This window comes from Theropithecus gelada, chromosome X, assembly GCF_003255815.1.
Source record: "Theropithecus gelada isolate Dixy chromosome X, Tgel_1.0, whole genome shotgun sequence".
In the NCBI taxonomy this organism is placed as follows: Eukaryota; Metazoa; Chordata; class Mammalia; order Primates; family Cercopithecidae; genus Theropithecus; species Theropithecus gelada.
Window position 1 is genome coordinate 48687857 of NC_037689.1, and position 19985 is coordinate 48707841.

Consider the following 19985-nt stretch of genomic DNA (forward strand, 5'->3'; position numbering starts at 1 on the left):
GTAATCAAGCTTAGAGAGAGGCAGAAAAACAAGATGTATGCAGTTTAGGAGAATGGGCATAGTAATTCTTAACTTTAATAATTTTAAAATAATGTCTATGGTTCCAAATACACATTTAATTTCTTCTCTGTTCTCTTCAGGATTAACAAGTAAAATAAAGCCACCATGCCAGTATATTGGGAATAACTGAAATTCAAAATATGAATTAAGGTTTCAAAGCAGGCAGGTTTACAGCTAAAAGCAATACTTTAACTTCCATGTTTTCAAAATGGTTGAAAAGCATATACAGGAAAGGTATATACTATCTTCATGTTTCACAGGTTAGGATATCTGAATCCTAAAGCAATTGTAAAATTTTCTACAATTCCTCAGGGAGATTATATCCAAGTGAAATCACAGTCACTGTTTATTTAATTCAATTGAACTCTACATCTTTGACTAACGTTTCCTTTTTTTTAAACAAGAAACTAGTTTGATTTTCACCAGAATTATAAGATTCTTAATTTATTGCAAGGGTTCTACTTTATATTAACATAATTCAACTCAATGGTCAGGGGATTTAGTTGTATCAATTTTGCAATAAATATTTCGAGAACTAAACTAAAAAATCCAGCATATTAATGCACCAAGTAATATTCTACGTATATTCTATCTCTTATAAACATTTCAATAAAAGACAATTAAATTGAGTTTCCAGTGAAAACATGCATTATGTATGTATCCAAGCTAATTCAATCAGCAAAAATATCTATTAAGCTTACTTTATTTAATGATATTACTGTGCCACTTTATATAACCAAGAATAGGAAATAAACATGACATGTCATATTTAAAAATGCAAGTTCTGACTCCTTAAGAAAGTCTTTTAAATTATTGCATGCTAATTTTAAAAGATATTTTCTAAAATTTTTATGTTTATAATTAATCAAAATACCTCAATCAATTTTTGTTGGGGACTGGTAGTTCAAAATGTGTAGGAAAAAAATACATTATTTCATTTATCTGAATCCTAAATTGTTGTACAAGTAAAATAGTTTTTTTTTTAAGTCGTCACATTGCAGCTGAATACCTGTCAATAATTGTATAGGTATTTTTAAATTTCATAGTAGTTGTCTGCACCCAACAAGGCAGATCTTTTCTAGAAATGACTTGAGCAAAAACTTCAGTTGATGTTGCCTTATGTGAAAAATTGTCAGATTAATTTGATTAGAGTACTATAATAACGTAGTCAAGTGGCTTTAAAAAAAATAGTGCACTAATCTCCTCTAATTGGGACTCCGAGCCGGGGCTCTTTCTGGCGCTGGCACGGCTCCAAGAAGGCTATCCTAGCCATCACTTTTCCACCTACTTTTTAGAGAAGGGAAGGTGAGCGAGTCGATCTCAAAGTCCAGCCAGCCCTTGGCCTCCAAGCAGAAAAAGGATGGCACTGAGAAGCGGGGCTGGGGCAGGTCGCCCAAGCAGCCTCACGTGAGTCCCACGACAGCGCTGGTAGGGAGTCAGAAGGAGCCCAGCGAAGTGCCAAAACCTAAAAGACCTCAGGGCCGACCAAATGGAAGCAAAAACAAGTACGCTGCCAAGACCCGGAAAACCACCACAACTCCAAGAAGGAAACCAAGGGGCAGATCCAAAAAACTGGAGAAGGAGGAAGAGGAGGGCATCTCACAGGAGTTCTCAGAGGAGGAGCAGTGACCGTGCGTACGTGTCGCCTGCTCGTTGCTGGAGGAGCAGCTTCCTTCTGGGACTGGACAACTTTGATCTGCTCTGCTCCCACCGCCCCCAGCCCTTCCCCAGGCCGACCATCACCACCGCCTCCGGCGACCACCCCTATCTTCCATCTGTGACTTCACCACCACACTACACAGCACACCAGCCGCTACAGGGCCCCCATGGGCTGAGTGGGGAGCAGTCTTCCCCTGGCCTCAGTTCCCAGCTCCCCCCGCCCACCCACGGGCATACACATGTGCCCCCCTGGACAAGGCTAACGTTCCACTTAGCCGCACCCTGCACCTACTGCGTCCCCACTCCCTTGGTGGTGGGGACATGGCTCTCTGGGTTTTGGTTTGGGGGCGCCCTCTCTGCTTCTTCATTGTTCCCTCTGGCTTCCCATAGTGGGGCCTAGGAGGGTTCCCCTGGCCTTAAAAGGGGCCCAAGCCCCATCTCATCCTGGCCCGCCCTACTCCACTGCCCTGGCAGCAGGTGTGGCCAATGGAGAGGGCTGCTGGTCCCAGGATTCCCCCAGCCAAACTGTCTTTGTCACCACGTGGGGCTCACACCTTTTATCCTTCCCCACCCTCCCTAGTCCCTGCACTAGGTTGGACAGCCCCCTTTGGCTATAGGAAGGCAGGAGGGGTGTGAGCCCCCTACTCCCTCTTCAGGGTGGCCCCAGCCCCCTTGCCCTCTGCCTGGGATCTGAGAACATATTGCAGTGATGGAGATGCAGTCACTTATTGTCCAGGTGAGGCCCACGAGCCCTGTGGCCGCTACCTGAGGTGGGCTGGGGCTGCTCCCCCACCCCTACTTTGCTTCCGCCACTCAGCCATTTGCCCCTCCTCAGATGGGGCACCAATAACAAGGAGCTCACCCTGCCAGCTCCAAATCCTCCTGCTCCTCCCTGCCCCCCAAGGTTCTGGTTCCACTTTTTCTCTGTTCACAAACCACCTCTGGACAGTCGTGTTGTTTTTTGTTCAATGTTCCATTCTTCGACACCTGTCACTGCTGCTGCTACCAGCGCCAAGCGTTCATCCTCATTGCCTCCTGTTCTGCCCACGATCTCCTCCCCCAAGATACTCTTTGTGGGGAAGAGGGGCTGGGGCATGGCAGGCTGCGTGACCGACAACCCCAGTCCCAGGGAAGGTGGGGCCCTGCCCCTAGGATGCTGCAGCAGAGTGGGCAAGGGGGCCCGAATCGACCATAAAGGGTATAGAGGCCACCTCCTCCCCCTGTTCTGTCGAGGAGGGGTAGCCATGATTTGTCCCAGCCTGGGGCTTTCCCTCTGGTTTCCTATTTGCAGTTACTTGAATTAAAAAAAACTATATCCTTTTCTGGGAGAAAAAAAAAAAAACAGTGCACTAATAAATAATAGATGAATAATTATGGAACATTTAGTCTCTCGTTCGCAAAGAATTGTGCAAAAACTGCACTAACCTTACCTTTGAGGGATACTAGGATACACGAATTGAAACAAGAATTTTGAACTATTTTGTCTCAAGAAACTACCGTATAGTTAATTTGTTTTCTTTACTTTTTACAGAATTTACTAATTATGAATAAACTTTTTAAAATTTATCCCCAAAATGTTTTTAATTTAATATTTAAATTGCTTGCTATTCAGCAGGAAATGTTTAAAGGAAACATATTTTTAAAGCTAAACAGACTGAAAATAAACTCACCTTAGATCCATTAGCAAATTGAGGTCACACGGCAAGCTGTAGTTCTTAAAATTAGAGAGAAAGATAAATACAGATTAATTCTAGTTTACCAGGAGCAAAAGCCACAGCTGAAGACTGGTAGAGTAATTGAATAATTGCTGTAGACTCAGTGGGGACATTTGAGAGAGAAAAAACTCCTAGGAAGTCAGCCTTTGGGGTCCTCCATACTAAATTTTATGACAAGGTTTCATGGGTGAAGATCAGAGAAAAATCTTCTTATGCATCCCTCAGGGGGAAGGGGAAAGTAACCATTTTGAAATACACCCAGAGTGTCTGTTCTCATTAACAAAGGACTGCCCTAAAGGGAAACTATTTTTACCAGAGCCTATCCAATGTGGGTATTAACAGAGTCTAACTGATGTGGGGGAAGAGAGATACTCAACTCTAACTCCCTCTAGCCTGCTATTTAAGGGAAGGAAAATATACAAATCCAGTGCACTCTAATGTTCCTGTATTATATAAAGAAGTTCAGAAACACTTAAGAAGGTCACAGCCCAGGGACCCACAGACCCACTAAAACATTGAGACCTAAATAGTAAGAATATATTAATAGAATGCTTCTCTTGTGCCCCTATACTACCACATCAACAGGGGTCCTGTATAATAAAAGGGCATTACAGCTGAAAAGAATTCTAAGGGTTATAGTCTATTTAAGAAATCTCTAGGAAAACCCAAATACCACAGAGGAGATGAAAACAAAGACGTAAGAGAAAATTTTAGCCTCTGACATCTACAGTTGTAGGAAATAGTTAACACAACCTAACACATAGATAAATCTAACACTTCACACAAAAGACCTATTTACCTCAGTTCCTTTCGTTACAGGTAGTTAGGCATGAGTGGGGCAGGAGAGGGCTCTCCCCTCACCAACCACTGGAAATGTCTGGTGATGGTTTGGCAATTATCGGATTGCCTCTCTAAAAGTGATAAATTGGCAGCCAGCGCCAAGGAGAGGCCATTTCCTGATGGTCCACACCTGTTAACATTAAAGTATTAATTAAAGGCAGGCCCCAGGTAGAAGCAACTTCCTGGGTATGTACATTAAGGGACAAAAATGGCGAAGTATGATCTTCCAGGTACACGCCACTGGAAAAAGGAAGAAAACCTCAGATGGGCATTTGTATAACTTCCTAAACACACTGCACATGCTCAATTCCAAAGGGTAAGGAGGGCGCCATGTATATTGAAAGCCCACCCTAAGGAAAGAATCATAGGAAAGAGGCAAGCCTATAAACTCCCTGAATCAAGGTTAAAGGCCCCCTGTTTTTTCCCTCTTTGACCTTCGGGTGCCCACTTGGGTCTCTTCCAAGGATTCTTTCCTTTCTTTCCTATTCTAAAGCTTTTTAAATAAACTTACACTCTTGCTCTGAAACTTACCTTGGTTTCTTTTTCTGCTTTATTTCCCTTGGTCAAATTGTTTCTTCTGAGGAGGCAAGAATTGAAGTTGCTGCAGATGCATGCAGACTTGCCATCAGTAACTCGGGGTAACTCACAAAAAGTGGACAACATGCAAGAACAGATGCATAATGTAAGAAGAGAGATGGAAACTGTAAGAAACAACCAAAGGAAATGCTAGTAATCAAAACCACTGATGCAAAAATGAAGAATGTCTTTGATGGGCTTATTGGTAGAGCACAAAGAAAAGAAAGTGAATTTGAGGGTATGTCAATGGAAACTTTCATTATAGAAATGCAAGGAGAAAAAATAATGAAAAATTGAGCTGTAAAATATGAAATATAAGAACTATGGGACAATTACAAAAGATGTAACTTACATGTAATGAAAATACCAGAAAAAGAAGAAAGAGAGAAAGGAACAGTTTCTTCTTTTTGGGAAGAAGAAAACATTTTTAGAATAGATAGAGATAATCCAATGTCTGTTATTCTATTTTTGTCTTCAAACTTGCTGTAGAAGACTCATCTCCAAGACCCTAGAAGTTGCTGACCCACTGAAAAAAGGGACCTCTCATTCTGAATTCGTCTTTGAAAAGCTGACCACAAAATAGCCTATTTATCTGTGACATAAGAAGAAATACGCCTCCCTTTTGTTAAACCATTGTGATCTAGGGGTTGTTTGTTACAGCATGTATTCTATCTTGAATAATAGACAAAAATAAAACATGACCCTTTTACTTGAGGTCCTTGTCTTAAAGTAGAGAGCTCATATACATACATTTTATATCTATTATTGTCTTTCTCCTCTATAAAAGCAATTCTTACTTCTGGAAATATAAAATTGTTAAAAGAAAAACCTTAGCCAAATTAAATTTAACAGGGTTTAATTGAGTCAAGAACCATGCATGAATTGGGCAGCCTCCTGAGCCAGAGTAGACTCTGAGACTCCAGTGCAGCCATGTGGTGGAAAAAGATTTATGGGCAGAAAAAGGAAAGTGATGAACAGAAAACAGAAGTAAGGTACAGAAGCAAGCAGGTTAGTTATAGCTTGGTGTTTGCCTTATTTGAACATGGTTTGAACAGTTGGCCCCTTCTGACTGACCAAAACTCAGTGATTGGCACAAGAGTAGGCTACAGTCTATTTACACTTCCATTTAGGTTATAGTTCACTATGTACAGAGAAACCTTTAGATCAAACTTAAAATATATAAGAAGACAGCTTTAGGCTAAATATGATTTAACAATTCCCCCCTTTTGGTCATCCTCTCAATTTTGAGAGATTGACCAAAACTTTAGTCACTGGTGTCACCATTACCATTGTAAATGTACTTATTTGGTCCAAAACCTACTGGGAAATAGCAGAACAGTGGGTTTTATAAGGTGGGAATAAAGACTTCATGTTATTTTTTTGTAATGGTAAGAGTAGTGGGTACCTCCTTATGCTGCAGTGTCCTGTTTACAAGAGAAAAACAAAACCTGATATGTTCTAGAATCTATCAGTTTCCTTAACGTCTTAGTTTGATTATGTCACATTTAGCATGAGTGACCCCATTTTGGTTTGGTCTGGTCTGTTGGGGCCTACTGCAAGAGCTCAGTTGAAAGTTATGACCTCCCATAATTTTGTTTAAAATTTCCCCCTTCTGCTCAGGTTCTTACTTTGGTGAGTGTGTGAGCAAAACGTAGGGCCTTAACACCACTCTCAATTACCATCATTTTGGGTTTTCAGTCTTAGTATATTATTCATAGGTTACGGTGCCCTCATAGTAACACATTTCTTTCAGCTGTTGTCATTCCAGTTGAAGAGACACCATTTGACATTCTAGAGGTGGCTGCATGCAAACATTTAGAGATAATACAGCATACCAAGGAGACTACTATTATGACTATGAGGAGGATAATACCAAGAGTTTGGAGTATGCTCCTTAGCCAGGGCCCCCGTAAAGCAAACTAACTAAAATCAAATAGATCACGGAATGAGCTAGATAAAGAGTATACTCACCTTAACTAAACAGCATATTCATTAATCCCCTCAACTGAATCTCTATAATACTCAATTTATTTCTCCATGGGCAACAAGAAGTGCCAGCAATTTCTCTGTTTAGCCAGTATGTAATCTAGAGCAATTCTGTTATTTAACATAACTTTCACAAGAGAATTTAAAGTCTGCTTTGTAACCATAGGTTTTATAGTAGAATCTGCTATAAAGCCTATCATGAGGAATAAGTTTCTAATTATTGCCTCATTTACTCCAAACCATGGGAGGTGGCGGGCGCCTGTAGTCCCAGCTACTCGGGAGGCTGAGGCAGGAGAATGGCGTAAACCCGGGAGGCGGAGCTTGCAGTGAGCTGAGATCCGGCCACTGCACTCCAGCCCGGGCGACAAAGCGAGACTCCGTCTCAAAAAAAAAAAAAAAAAAAAAAAAAAAAGAACCTAACAAGTGATGCCCATCTAGAAGAGTGAAGACCTCCTATCCTTTCATGAACCTCCTTAAAGACAACATACTCTAGGATTTTGTGTGCTTGTGAAGATTTCGGAAACTGCATCAAAATTAAGCAATTAACTGTGGAAATGACTTAAAATGGTCATAGTTAAAAATACAATTGACAAGGAAATTTTGTTATTTCTGTGGTCTACAATAACATAACCACCATGATTATGACTGATAGCACATATTCAGACATAGTAGAATTTTAGAAATCCCATATAATTTTTAAATGTATATTAATAACATTTATTAAAACACAACTTGAAGGTTTAACATCAATTTCTCATTTGAACACAAATATTTTACTCATTAATACTACATAACATTTTTGTTCTAAAAAAGAAAACAAAATTTTACTTTTGTATTAGTGTATTATCAATACTAAAGCTGATTTTAACAAAACCTCATAAGTAAATTTATAAAATCTGTCATCTTTTAACCACACAAGATTTCCATAAACCTTTTGTTTTATATTATTTTCCCCCAACTTTTTTTTTTTCTTTGAAATGGAGTTTTGCTCTTGTTGCCCAGGCTGGAGTGCAATGGCACAATCTTGGCTCACCACATCCTCCGCCTCCTGGGTTCAAGTGATTCTCCTGCCTCAGCCTCCAAAGTAACTGGGATTACAGACATGCGCCACCACTCCTGGTTAATTTTGTATTTTTGACAGAGATGGGGGTTTCTCCATGTTGATCAGGCTGGTCTCGAACTCCCGACCTCAGATGGTCCACCCGCCTCAGCCTTCCAAAGTGCTGGGATTACAGGCGTGAGCCACCGCACCCGGCCTCTCCCAATTTTTTATATTTATCATGCTTTATCTGCTTTTTATTCCTTCAATTTGAAACCTTTAAGTAACTTTTACCAGACAAGAATTTTTTAACAAACACACATTTTTATGACTTTATAACTTTTCTTATCAAAAGCATATCTTGCTTTTGTTTATACACTGAATACAGAATTGTTTCTCTCATATCTAGGAGCTTTAATTACATATATTAACTAGAATTTGAACTCTTAGTAGCCCTAATTTGTAGTGAAAACCTTTGTGAAAGAAATATATCTTGGGCCCCTTCAAAAACTGCTCAGGGCAAATCTGCCTCCCATTCTATTCAAAGTCATCCCTGGCCTCACTGAGATAGATGTGTATCTGATTGCCTCCTTTGGAAAGGCTAATCAGAAACTCAAAAGAATGCAACTGTTCCTGTGTCTTTCACCTATCTGTGACCTGGAAGCCTGCTCCCTGCTTTGAGTTTTCCTGCCTTTGTTTCAAGTTGTCCCACCTTTCCAGGCTGAACCAACATACTTCTTACATATATTGATTGATGTATTATGTCTCCCTACAATGTATAAAGCTACACTGTGCCCCAGCCACCTTGGGCACATGTCGTCAGGACTTCCTGAGGGTCTGTCATGGGCGCATGTCCTCAACCTTGGCAAAATAATCTTTCTACATTGAGATCTGTCTCAAATTTTCAGGGTTCACACCTAAGTAATTTTGAACTATTTTACATCAATATTTGTAAATAAAAACCATTTTAAAATTTTTTAGAAAGACAGTTCTTCAAATTATTGTTTATTAACATATCTAAATATATTTAGCTTTTCTGTACCATATTGTTAGGGCGGTGGGAGGGTCCTTGTTCTTAGAGCTCCCAAGATGGTGGCAGACTGCTTCCAAGATGGCGGCAAGCCTCTTGTTCTCTGACCTGAGGTTCTTGGCCTCACAGATTCCAAGGAATGGAATCTTGGGCCATGCAGTGAGTGTTATAGCTCTATTCAGCTCCATTAGGAGGAACCCCAGGCACTTAGCCCACACAGGAACAATGGCGAGCCCCTAGCCCGATTGGGAGCGGCAATGGGTGCCACCTCGCTGGATCAGAAGTACAGAGGACACCCTGCTGGATCCGGAGGGGTGGAAGTCAGCGGTGGGTCTGTGACGGTGGCAAACAGCAGTGGTGGATGGCGAGTGAAAGCTCAGCTCGAGCCATAACAAACACGGACCAGAAGAGTGTGAAGTTGCAAGATTTAATAGAGTGAAAACAGAGCTCCCATAAAATGGGAGGGGACCCAAAGGGGGTTGCCAGCTGGAATGCCTGGGTTTATCCTGATCATTGTCCCTTCCCCTGTGCTCTCAGGCGAAAGATGATTGGCTATTTCTTTACCTTCTGTTTTTGCCTAATTAGCATTTTAGTGAGCTCTCTTTACTACCTGATTGGTTGGAAATGAGCTAAGTTGCAAGCCCCCTGTTTGAAGGTGGATGTGGTCACCTTCCCAGCTAGCCTTAGAGATTCTTAGTTGGCCTGGGAAATCCAGCTAGTCCTGTGTGTCAGTATGAAAATAATATGTCAAGGTATATAGACTTAAACTAATGTTTAATAATTGACATTTCAGTATTTTAACTTAAAAATGACTCAGAAATTTTGTAATTATCTATTACTTAATGTAACATAATATGACTTCAAGATTTTAAATTACCAAAAATAATTTTGAAAATATGACACAGGTGCCTGCCCTAATGTCTTCTCCCAGTCATCCTGGGTCTCAAGTAGCCACATGGCACCCAGGAGGACTGTGAAGCTCAGGGCCTATCTGGGTCCTGAATTTATATACCAGGTGTAAAGGTCAGGATAGAAGATAGAGCTATTAAGAATATACCCGGTGGATCCAATCCCTCCCAAAATAACCAGTAGACAAGCAGCAAAAGTAGGAAAGAAGAAGACCATATTGGGCTTGATTCTGGCTTCTAGCTGTAAGAAGTAAAGTAGAGGTTCCTCTTCAAAGAGACTTTCCTCCCCATCTAATTAGGAATAAATAGTAACTTCTCTTGGAAGCAAAATTTATTCAAAGACCTGTGCTAACATTCTTAAATATCTGCTAGCCATAATAAAGAAATCAAGGTACTTTATGTTCTTAGCTCCTACAATTTAGCCTAAATATTTGCCCTGGCATGCTTATACTGGTTCAAGCAAGCATTAGGTCATAGCCGGTTCCTCTTCCTTATTTGAAGGTGTTTTTACCTTTCTCAGCATTCCACAAGTTACTTCCTCCTTCCTTGGTGGTCCTCTGCCTTTGCCTCTTTTAAAAAGTTCTAAGTTGCTAGCCAATCAGGACAGATACAGAATGTGAGGTCCCGTTCCAGCCAATGGAAACCAGACACAGCAGTAGGGTGGATGTGTCAGGTTATAAATGACCCTGTCTCCTTTGTTCGGTGTACCCCCGTGGCAAAACTGCTGGCGAGTGTATCCTTCCTGCAGAAAGTAAAATTGGCCTTACTGAGGAAATTAAATTTATGTTCAAATGCTATTTCTTTATGGCACCAGGGAACAAGCATTTCAAATATAGCTGCTGGTCTAGACACTAAGAACATGTTTCCAGGCCTCATCATGACCACCTATCCAAACTCCTGAATCCAGAGGCTCTAACCAAAAACAGCTCACGGTCAAATAAAACAAGTATCCAATTATATTTAACTGATAATTTTGAAACCTTTCCTATTTTACTTACAATTAAAACTAACTGTATTTACCAAATATTATCACAGACACACAACACATGTAGATATTAAAACACAGAGAAGCAGATCTTATAGCTGGTGTAAAGGATTTTCATTTGCCAGCTTTTAAATAGTTTTTTTTCCCTCCATTCACCTATTTCATTGCTCTAAGCAATTGTTAACTAGGCAACAAATTGCATTTCTAAAGGGACAACTCGTAGTTGTCACAAAAATATATATATGTATATTTCATAAGCACAAAGCTAAGATTTTAGGCCTAAATATTGTATCATCATTTGCTCAAACCAAGAAAAATAAAACCATGCTTAAGTAAAAGATAACTCAAGACAAGATGGCCAGAAAAGCGTCTTAAACAGAGTTATGATTATGTACATTTAAAAAAATAGTAAGAGTTCCTAATGTATATAGGTAGACATCCTTAAAAATGGAGATTTCCTTTATAGACATAAATTTCTTTTACAAAGGAATTTTTAGAGCACCAATTAAATTCCAAAAAGGTGTATCTTAGTTCAATTCATGGTCTTTTAAAATTAGCTACTATTTCTTAGCTAAAATTACTGAATTCTTGGTGGAACCCAATAAGGAATAGGGCTAAGAAATCATTGTCTATGCCTGTACTCAACATAGATAGATATGAAAATGAAGCAAGCCTATTTTACCTGAGAGTTTACTTTTCATACGCACTTTATCTAGGATAGTTTTCTTTCCATTTTCAGGGCAGGATAGTAACTAAGCCAAAAGGTCAGCAGATTTAATTTTTCTTATCAATTAGTCACTTAATCTGTTTATTTGCCTTTTATAAAGAGTATTTAAATAATAAAAGACTTTGCAGCTTTTTTAGCCAGTGATTTTTTCCCTACCTAAGCATGAGCATACAAGAAAGAAGAAACAAAGGAGGTAGAACACAAAAATCCCTGTGAATTTCCAAAAGCCAAAGTTTACACCCCTTGTAATATTGCCATTGACTACAGGTTTCTTTCTGACTCAGACTTACAAGAGGCCTCTAACTGGAACCAAGACACTTAATTATCAGATCCAGTCTGATCGTGGACCCAGTCCAGTTTCTATTGCAACTTCCAAACCCAGTTTAAATCCAAAATTTACTCAAAGAAACTTGGAGAGCTCAAAATACAAATCTGTGGATCTCTGGAATCCAAGAGAGAACTTACCATGATCCCCAGTTGCTGTGAAAGAGAAATTGACACAGTGGGCCCAGCGGGTACCTTGCTTGGTCACTCGGTGATCTTGGAGGTTGCTACAAACTCTACTTTAGATCCCACATCCCACATCTGACACCATCTGTTAAAAAAATCTTGGCTGAATTAAATGTAACACAGTTTAATTAAGCAAAGAACAATTCACAAATCACACAGCCTCCTAAGCCAGAGTAGGCTCAGAGACTCCAGTGCAGCCACATTGTGGAATAAGATTTATGAATAGAAAAAGGAAAGTGATGTATGGAAAATGAAAGCGAGGTACAGAAACAGCCAGATAGGTTACAACTCGCGTTTGCCTTATTTCAACATGGTTTGAACAGTTGGCCACCTTTGTTTGGCCAAAACTCTGTGATTGGCACAAGAGTAGGCTACAGTCTGTTTACATTTCCATTTGGGTTATAGTTCACAATGTACAGAGAAACCTTAAGGCCAAACCTAAAATATGTAAGGAGGCAACTTTAGGCTAAACTTGATTGAACAGTATATAACATAGAACATAACACTTCTGTATTGCTTTTTTCATTAAATTATCTGTCTTCCTCTCTAAATATTTTAAGATACTTCAGTCATACGTTGGATCATCAGTACCTAGTAGAACTCCTGGTGCCTGATAGGCACTCAATACATGTTTGATGAATAAATAAATGAATGTGTTCTATGTGGAATCTAAATCTGTCAAACAAAAAAAGCATTTGCCAAACCTCTAAGAATGATAGTGATGTATTAACACTTAAAAGATATTTCTGGTGAAATTTCTAAATTCTTATGTGTTGCATGTAACTTTATTTTTTAAAATTAGGACACATAACAATATAAAATTCAGTGGTGTTCCCTTTTCCCATTAATACCTTTATCTCATCTTATCTGAATATTCAGAAACATGCCTTTCAAATTCCACATATGGAGGAAGCTAGTCAAAAGTTAAAACTGAGTTATTTTTGGAAGGAGGAAACATGCATATAAATCTAGAACATATAAGTATGTCCTGCATATTCTTAGAGGTACAAATTTAAATCACTGATTTCATATTCCAAGTGTATGTACTAACAATTTATCAAATGACAATATAGATAACTCAATATAAAAAGGACATTTCTAAATCTATGCTTCTGTCATTATGTATTCTAAAGCTTTACTTCAGTCACTAATATAAAATTATGAGTACAATAATCTTTTTTAAAAAAGTAAACTGATTGTGAAATTATATATTCAAGTGTTGCAGAAAATATTCCCGTTTTCTTCTAATGTTTAATGAATATTAGCAAGCATAAAAGAAACTATATACTTGCATCCCTTCTAATTTCATCCATTTAAAAAAAACAGAAACCTAAGAGATGAACTTAACAGAATTCAATATCAAGTAACTTATCTATTCATATCATAAACTTGATAGCTCAATGAATAACTAATAGAAGATAGATTAATAGAGTAAAATATCAGGAATTCCATGGCAAATCAAAGAGGACAGAAAGTAATTGGTCATGATTACAACCCAAAATCAAGTGATTTTACTAATGCCTGCAATCAGAAATAGGGTTTTGATAGAGAGTTTATAAGTTACATAAAGTAAGAAATATTTTTCAATATAGAAAATTAACTGAAAATATTTTAGGTAGCTTTTAGTTTCAATTCTATATTGACTTTTGGGTTGTATAAGTTTATTTAAAGAAGATTTTCATGGAATTATTAGGTTGGTCCAAAAGTAATTGTGGTTTTTGCCATTAAAAGTAATAAAGTGTCTTTTTTGTTGTTGTTTAACTTTTTTTTTTTTTTGAGACAGAGTCTTGCTCTTGTCACCCAGACTGGCACGATCTCGGCTCATTGCAACCTCTGCCTCCAAGGTTCAAGGGATTCTCCTGCCTCAGCCTCCCAAGAAGCTGGGATTACAGGCACCTGCCACCACGCCCAGCTAATTTTTGTACTTTTAGTAGAGACGGAGTTTCGCCATGTTGGCCAGGCTGGTCTCAAACTCCTGATCTCATGATCCAGCCACCTCGGCCTCAAAAAGTGCTGGGATTACAGGTGTAAGCCACTGCGCTCAGCCTAATTTAACTTCTTAATTTCTAAATACCTTTCTTAAATATTGGGAGTCTCTATCCTCATTCTTACTTTATTTATTGAGTTTGTAAAATTAAATTAAAAAATGATTTTCTTATAAATACATGAAATCAGTGTCTGAAAGTTTTTATATGCCTCGGGTTTCCTCATATGTACAATGAGGACATTAACTAATAAACTGATAGAATTAAATAAAATATGCATAAAGCAATTAGCAAAATATCTGGCATATGAAAGTATCAAATAAGTGTCAGTAATTATCATTTGGTTTGGGCTGCAGTTATACATTGAAGAAAATTGAGACAAATATGGTAATATTAAAACAAAAAATTATATATAATCAGGTAAGGGAGATTCACATGCTAATTACCTAAAAATTAAAAGTATTTCTCCCCTCATGCCTCCAGTTTGGAGTGCAGTTATTATTTTAAAGCTAAGGATCATCAAGAACTGAATACTGTGCTCTCATATGAATATAAATCTTTGGAAAACATTAGTTTTATTCTAGGAATGTATTTCAGAATTTGATTTAAACTTTACATAACACAAAAGAGGGGCTCTTCAAAAGATGCCAGAATGAAGTTATATGAAATATTACTGTTAAAGTTTATGTAGAATTTTAGAGTGTATTCTTCCCGAAACAACATGAGAGAAGGGTAAATATTTGGAGCTAAGAATTGCTTCCTTCCGTATATACATTTTTTTTTTCCATTGAAAGGAACCTAAATTGATAGGCTACTGTAGCTCAGGTGCTCCGTTCTGCATGAAGAAGGTGTTATCAAGGTGGATGTGGAACCCAATTTAGAGTTTGATTGTTTTTACTTTTCCAATATATGTTTACAAATGGAACAGTTAGAGCAACAATTCAGACTGCTAGTTTGTAGATATTGTGCTCTTGATTTCCGGTAGTGGATTGAGAACTACCAGTAATACAATATGTATAAATCTATACCATGATTATTGTGGAGAAATAACTTTTTACCTCTGCTTTAAAACCTTCTTGTGTTCTGTTTGTGTTCTTTAGAGTTCTGTCTTGTTGAAAGAAACTAAATTACAGAGGAGCAGAAGTCAGTGTTATATAAAATATCAGAATTGCATCAAAGGACAAAGAGGCAAGCAGGGGAAAAATAATCTTTTGATTCAGAAAAACAACAACCCAGAGGTAAATATGCTGGCATGGAAAGTAAAAAAGTAGGTTTGAAATTTTTATTTTTCCTATTGGTTATGAGTTTCAAAAAAGCAGAATGAGGAGAGACAGGAGGAATCATACTTGGCTCTCAGAAAGCCAAATTATAAATCCATAAGAGAATGAATTATAACCACTCCTGATTTTGTTCCCACACTATGAAACATTACTTTCTTAATTATACAAATAATTAAATAAAAGATTTATTATTTCATGTCAGATGCTAACATGGGACAATCCACATACTGAACTTGGCAAAATGAAACTGTGTAAGACAAAATATCTTCATGAGTATGTTTAGAGTTAATGAATCTAGGTAAACTATGGAGTATTATGTAAAATATCATACTGGTGACTTGCAAATCAATTTGACAATACCTAAGAAAAGTGACAGTGTGAACACCCTACAACCCAGCATTTTTCACTCCTAGACGCATAATGTATAAGAATATTTATAGCAACATTGTTTGTAATATAAACAACTGAAAACAATGCAGTTAGAATCAATGAATTAATTTAGGTAGAGCAACTTGTATCAAATATAGATGAATCTCTAAAAACTAATGTTGCACAAAATGACAACTTATCAATGGATCATTGTAGTCAATGACATTTTTATGAAAATTAAATTTGCATAAGAATAGTCTACAGTGCTTAAGAAAAAATATTTATAAAGTAACCATATAAGACATCTTAAGATTAATAAAGAGCATTACAGGATAGTGGTTTCCCAATAAGAGGAGACAGGAAAATATTTTGGTAGAAGATTGTACAGGGAGCTTTCAGTATATTTTGTAATGTTTTATTTCTTAAATTGAGTGATTGATATATGGGTGTTTGTTATTTTAATATTTATAAATATTCTGTATGTTTGAAAGTTAATAAATGTTAAAAAAAAAAACTCTTCATAGAATACTAACCTACTAAAAATATTTACACTTAGGAAGAAAAGGGTGGCTGTTAATAAATACACTTTAAATGCTTCAGTTATCCATTGCTGCATTCAAACTACCCCAAAACGTAGACGTTTAAACAACCATTTTATTTGCACCTGGCATCTTTGTGCTCCTCTATGTGACTTTTCTCCTCATGTGGCATATTTGAGCTTCCTTACAGCATGGTTGTCTTAGGGTAGTCATATGTCTTATACATTAATATTTTCAGGAGGGAGCAGTACAGTTTCAAGCTACAGATTCCTTAACGTTCAATTTCACAAATTACACAGTTTCTTCTGCTACATGTTATTGGAAAGTCTAGATTCAAGAGGAAAGGAAATAGACTCCACCTCTGGATGGGGGCATGGCAAGTTCCATATCACAAAAAAGAATGTGAAATGGCAGCTATTATTGCAGCTAACATTGGAAACACAATCTATCATATCAATATTAAAAGTTGTCATTCTGAGATGTTGGATAATGGGTGATTTTTTTCAACATTTGACTTCTCAGCAGTCATCAGTTTGCCTACAATGATCATACATACAATGTTTAAAAGACAAATTATCTAATGTAGAAAATAAAATGTTACCTCATAATAAAATTAACAGTAGGTTAGCATTGGTTATTAAACATTTCTTATTTGAATATAGCTGTGAAACTTTTATAAATGTGATCTGGTATCTTACCTTCTAAATAATAAAATATAATACAAAAATTAAAATACAAAAATATTCAATGAAAACTTCACTCTTGACTCCTTATACTCTCCAACTACACTGTGCCCCCATTTTTTTCTAGCTGTTGAAGACAATCTTCCATAATTATTGGGTAATCATTTTGTCTCCATTCCCTTATCTCTCATTCAAACTTCCTTTTGGTATACTCACTACATAAAATTGCCATGTTCAAAGATCATTAAACATTTAATTAAAGCCAGTACTATGAATGAGAGAATAGTGACTTGAAATAGAGAATAAGTTACTCAGATAAAAATAGTCACTGCAACTACAAGTGTAGAAACTTACAAGTTTAGTTAATATCAATATTACATGCACAGAAGAAAAACATAGTTATTGTAAATCATCGCATTATTATGTACAAAAAACAACTGGAGATAACGGGTAAGAAAAATGGCAGATTGGGTAAAGTGGAAAAGCAGAGTGGAGAAATAGAAATTACACTCAAGTAATGGGTTTTCCCTCAAATGGAAACATAAAGCAAAAGAAAAAATAGAAATAATCTGACAGAGAAAGATTGATTTGAAATTTCCAACTCTATTTAAAGGGGGGTATAGAAGGAGAAAATAGTGAGGCTGGAAAGGACAAAATTGCTTAATTCACCATGTTCAAAAGGAATTCCCAGCAGTATTTATCTTCTAGACTTAATCATACAATGTTGTTAAATATAGCCATAATCCATTCAGTTACTCAAGCTAGAAATCTGGGAGTCATCTTTGATATATTTTTTCACTCAATAATCTTAGATCAAATATATGAACAAGGCTGGGCACAGTGGCTCATGCCTGTAATCCCAGCACTTTAGGAGGCCGAGGCAGGCGGATCACCTGACGTCCGGAGTTCAAGACCAGCTTGACCAACATGAATAAACCATGTCTCTACTAAAAATACAAAATTAGCTGGGCGTGGTGGCACATGACTGTAATCCCAGCTATTTGGGAGGCTGAGGCAGGAGAATCACTTGAACCCAGGAGGTGGAGGTTGCAGTGAGCCAAGATCTTGCCATTGCACTCCAGCCTGGACAATAAGAGTGAAACTCCATCTCAATCTCTCTCTCTCTCTCTCTCTATATATACACACACACACACACACACACACACACATACATATATATGAACAAACGTTTCATAACATCTCAAATATCTCTAGGTTCTGTCACCATTTTGTTCCTGCTTTCTAATACTTTGTAAATAGTTTCTTTTTGTGCATGTTTGTTCTAGTCCTATCTCTTCTCCATATCATATCTACCATATAAAGTAATATGCATATATATGTGTAATCTCTTCCTTTATAAAGTGCTAGTTTATGTCTTTAATTTTCTATTTTTTTGGCATGGTTATATTTTTCTAATTAATTGAAATTATATTTATATTAACTCAATGTTGTAAAAATGCAGACAAATAGATATGCTCATTGATTTCAAAATTTTTTTTAGTTCTGTTATTTAAAGACATTCCAAATTTGGGGGTAGCCAAATACAACTATCTATTTAAAGTGTGCCTTAAATTTGTGCGTGAGAGAAAGAGAGAAAACGTGTATTAGCTTCTTTGTGAACTTTAGATTTGACCATGTTGATTTTTCAGTTCTTTGTACCACATTTTATAATTATCATAAATTTATGATTTTTAACATGTCTTTATTTTAAAACATATGCCTTTATTGTTTTGTATTTAGTCTTACAAGAAACACAGAATATCCTCAAGGTAGAATATTTAGCATAATTGTACTATGACTGGATTTGCAAGTAGGTTTTTTAAAAAAAACTAATTTGGGCCAATTAAAAATTTTAAAAAATAATCAAAAAATTGGGGGTTTCAGATTCAGATTATTGTTTTTAATATTACAATTACAGGCTGGGCACGGTGGCTCAAGCCTGTAATCCCAGCACTTTGGGAGGCCGAGATGGGCGGATCACGAGGTCAGGAGATCGAGACCATCCTGGCTAACCCGGTGAAACCCCATCTCTACTAAAAAATACAAAAAACTAGCCGGGCGAGGTGGCGGGCACCTGTAGTCCCAGCTACTCGGGAGGCTGAGGCAGGAGAATGCGTAAACCCGGGAGGCGGAGCTTGCAGTGAGCTGAGATCCGGCCACTGCACTCCAGTTTGGGCGACAGAGCGAGACTTCGTCTCAAAAAAACAAACAAACAAACAAAAAAACAAAAAAAACCAATTACATTATGTCTTTATCTTGAGTAATGACTCCTAGGAAATAACTTGATCTTCCATCAAAGGGTAGTAGTTAAATAGATTATACATGAGAGAGAGAAGAGTTTAGATATTTTGATTCAGTTGAAATTAAAACTAAAATCATACTACCATCTAATAATGTAATTTATTCTTATTTGGCCACAAATGCTTTACGATTTGCTTTTACCTACAGAATTGATGTGGACTTCTAAGTCTAGTTTTCAAAAGGTCTTGAGAATTTCTTGGCATTTCATTTCTTGAAATTTTTTCTCAGTTGTGTAATGAACTGCAGGCTAGCCTGATAGAGACGTATGACTCAGCTGACAGCCACCACCAAATTGTTAGAAATGTGAGTTTAGACCATTAAGGTCCAATTGAACCACCAAATGACTGTAGCTATTTCAATGACAGTGGGAAAGACTAGCAGAATTGTGCAACTGAAGCCAGTCCTTATTGTCAACTTTAAGAACAGTGAAAAAAAAATGGTTGGTATTTTGAGCCACTAAATTTTGAGATAATTTGCTTTGCAGCAATAGGCCACTGATACAAAAATTAGTACCTAGAAATGGAGTATTGCCTTAACAAAACGTGAAATGTAGCACTGTTTTCGAGACTAAATGGCAAGGGGAAGCTGGAAGAGCATTTTGTTTCATGAAATCCTGAGGCAGAATGTTAAAAGTATCAGTTGGATTCCTTGTAAATTCTAGATATCCCTGTAGGATAAACAGTTTGCAAATATTTTATCCCATTCTGTAAGTTGTCTGTACACTCTGTTAATTATTTATTTTGCTGTGCAGAAGCTGTTTAGTTTAATTAAGTCCAATTTGTCTATTTTGGTT

General features: G+C 37.3%; 1 pseudogene; it reads left to right on the forward strand.

Moving 5' to 3' along the window:
• The first annotated feature begins 268 nt into the window (after positions 1-268).
• Positions 269-2429, forward strand: LOC112615150 (annotated as a pseudogene).
• The last annotated feature ends 17556 nt before the right edge of the window (positions 2430-19985 follow it).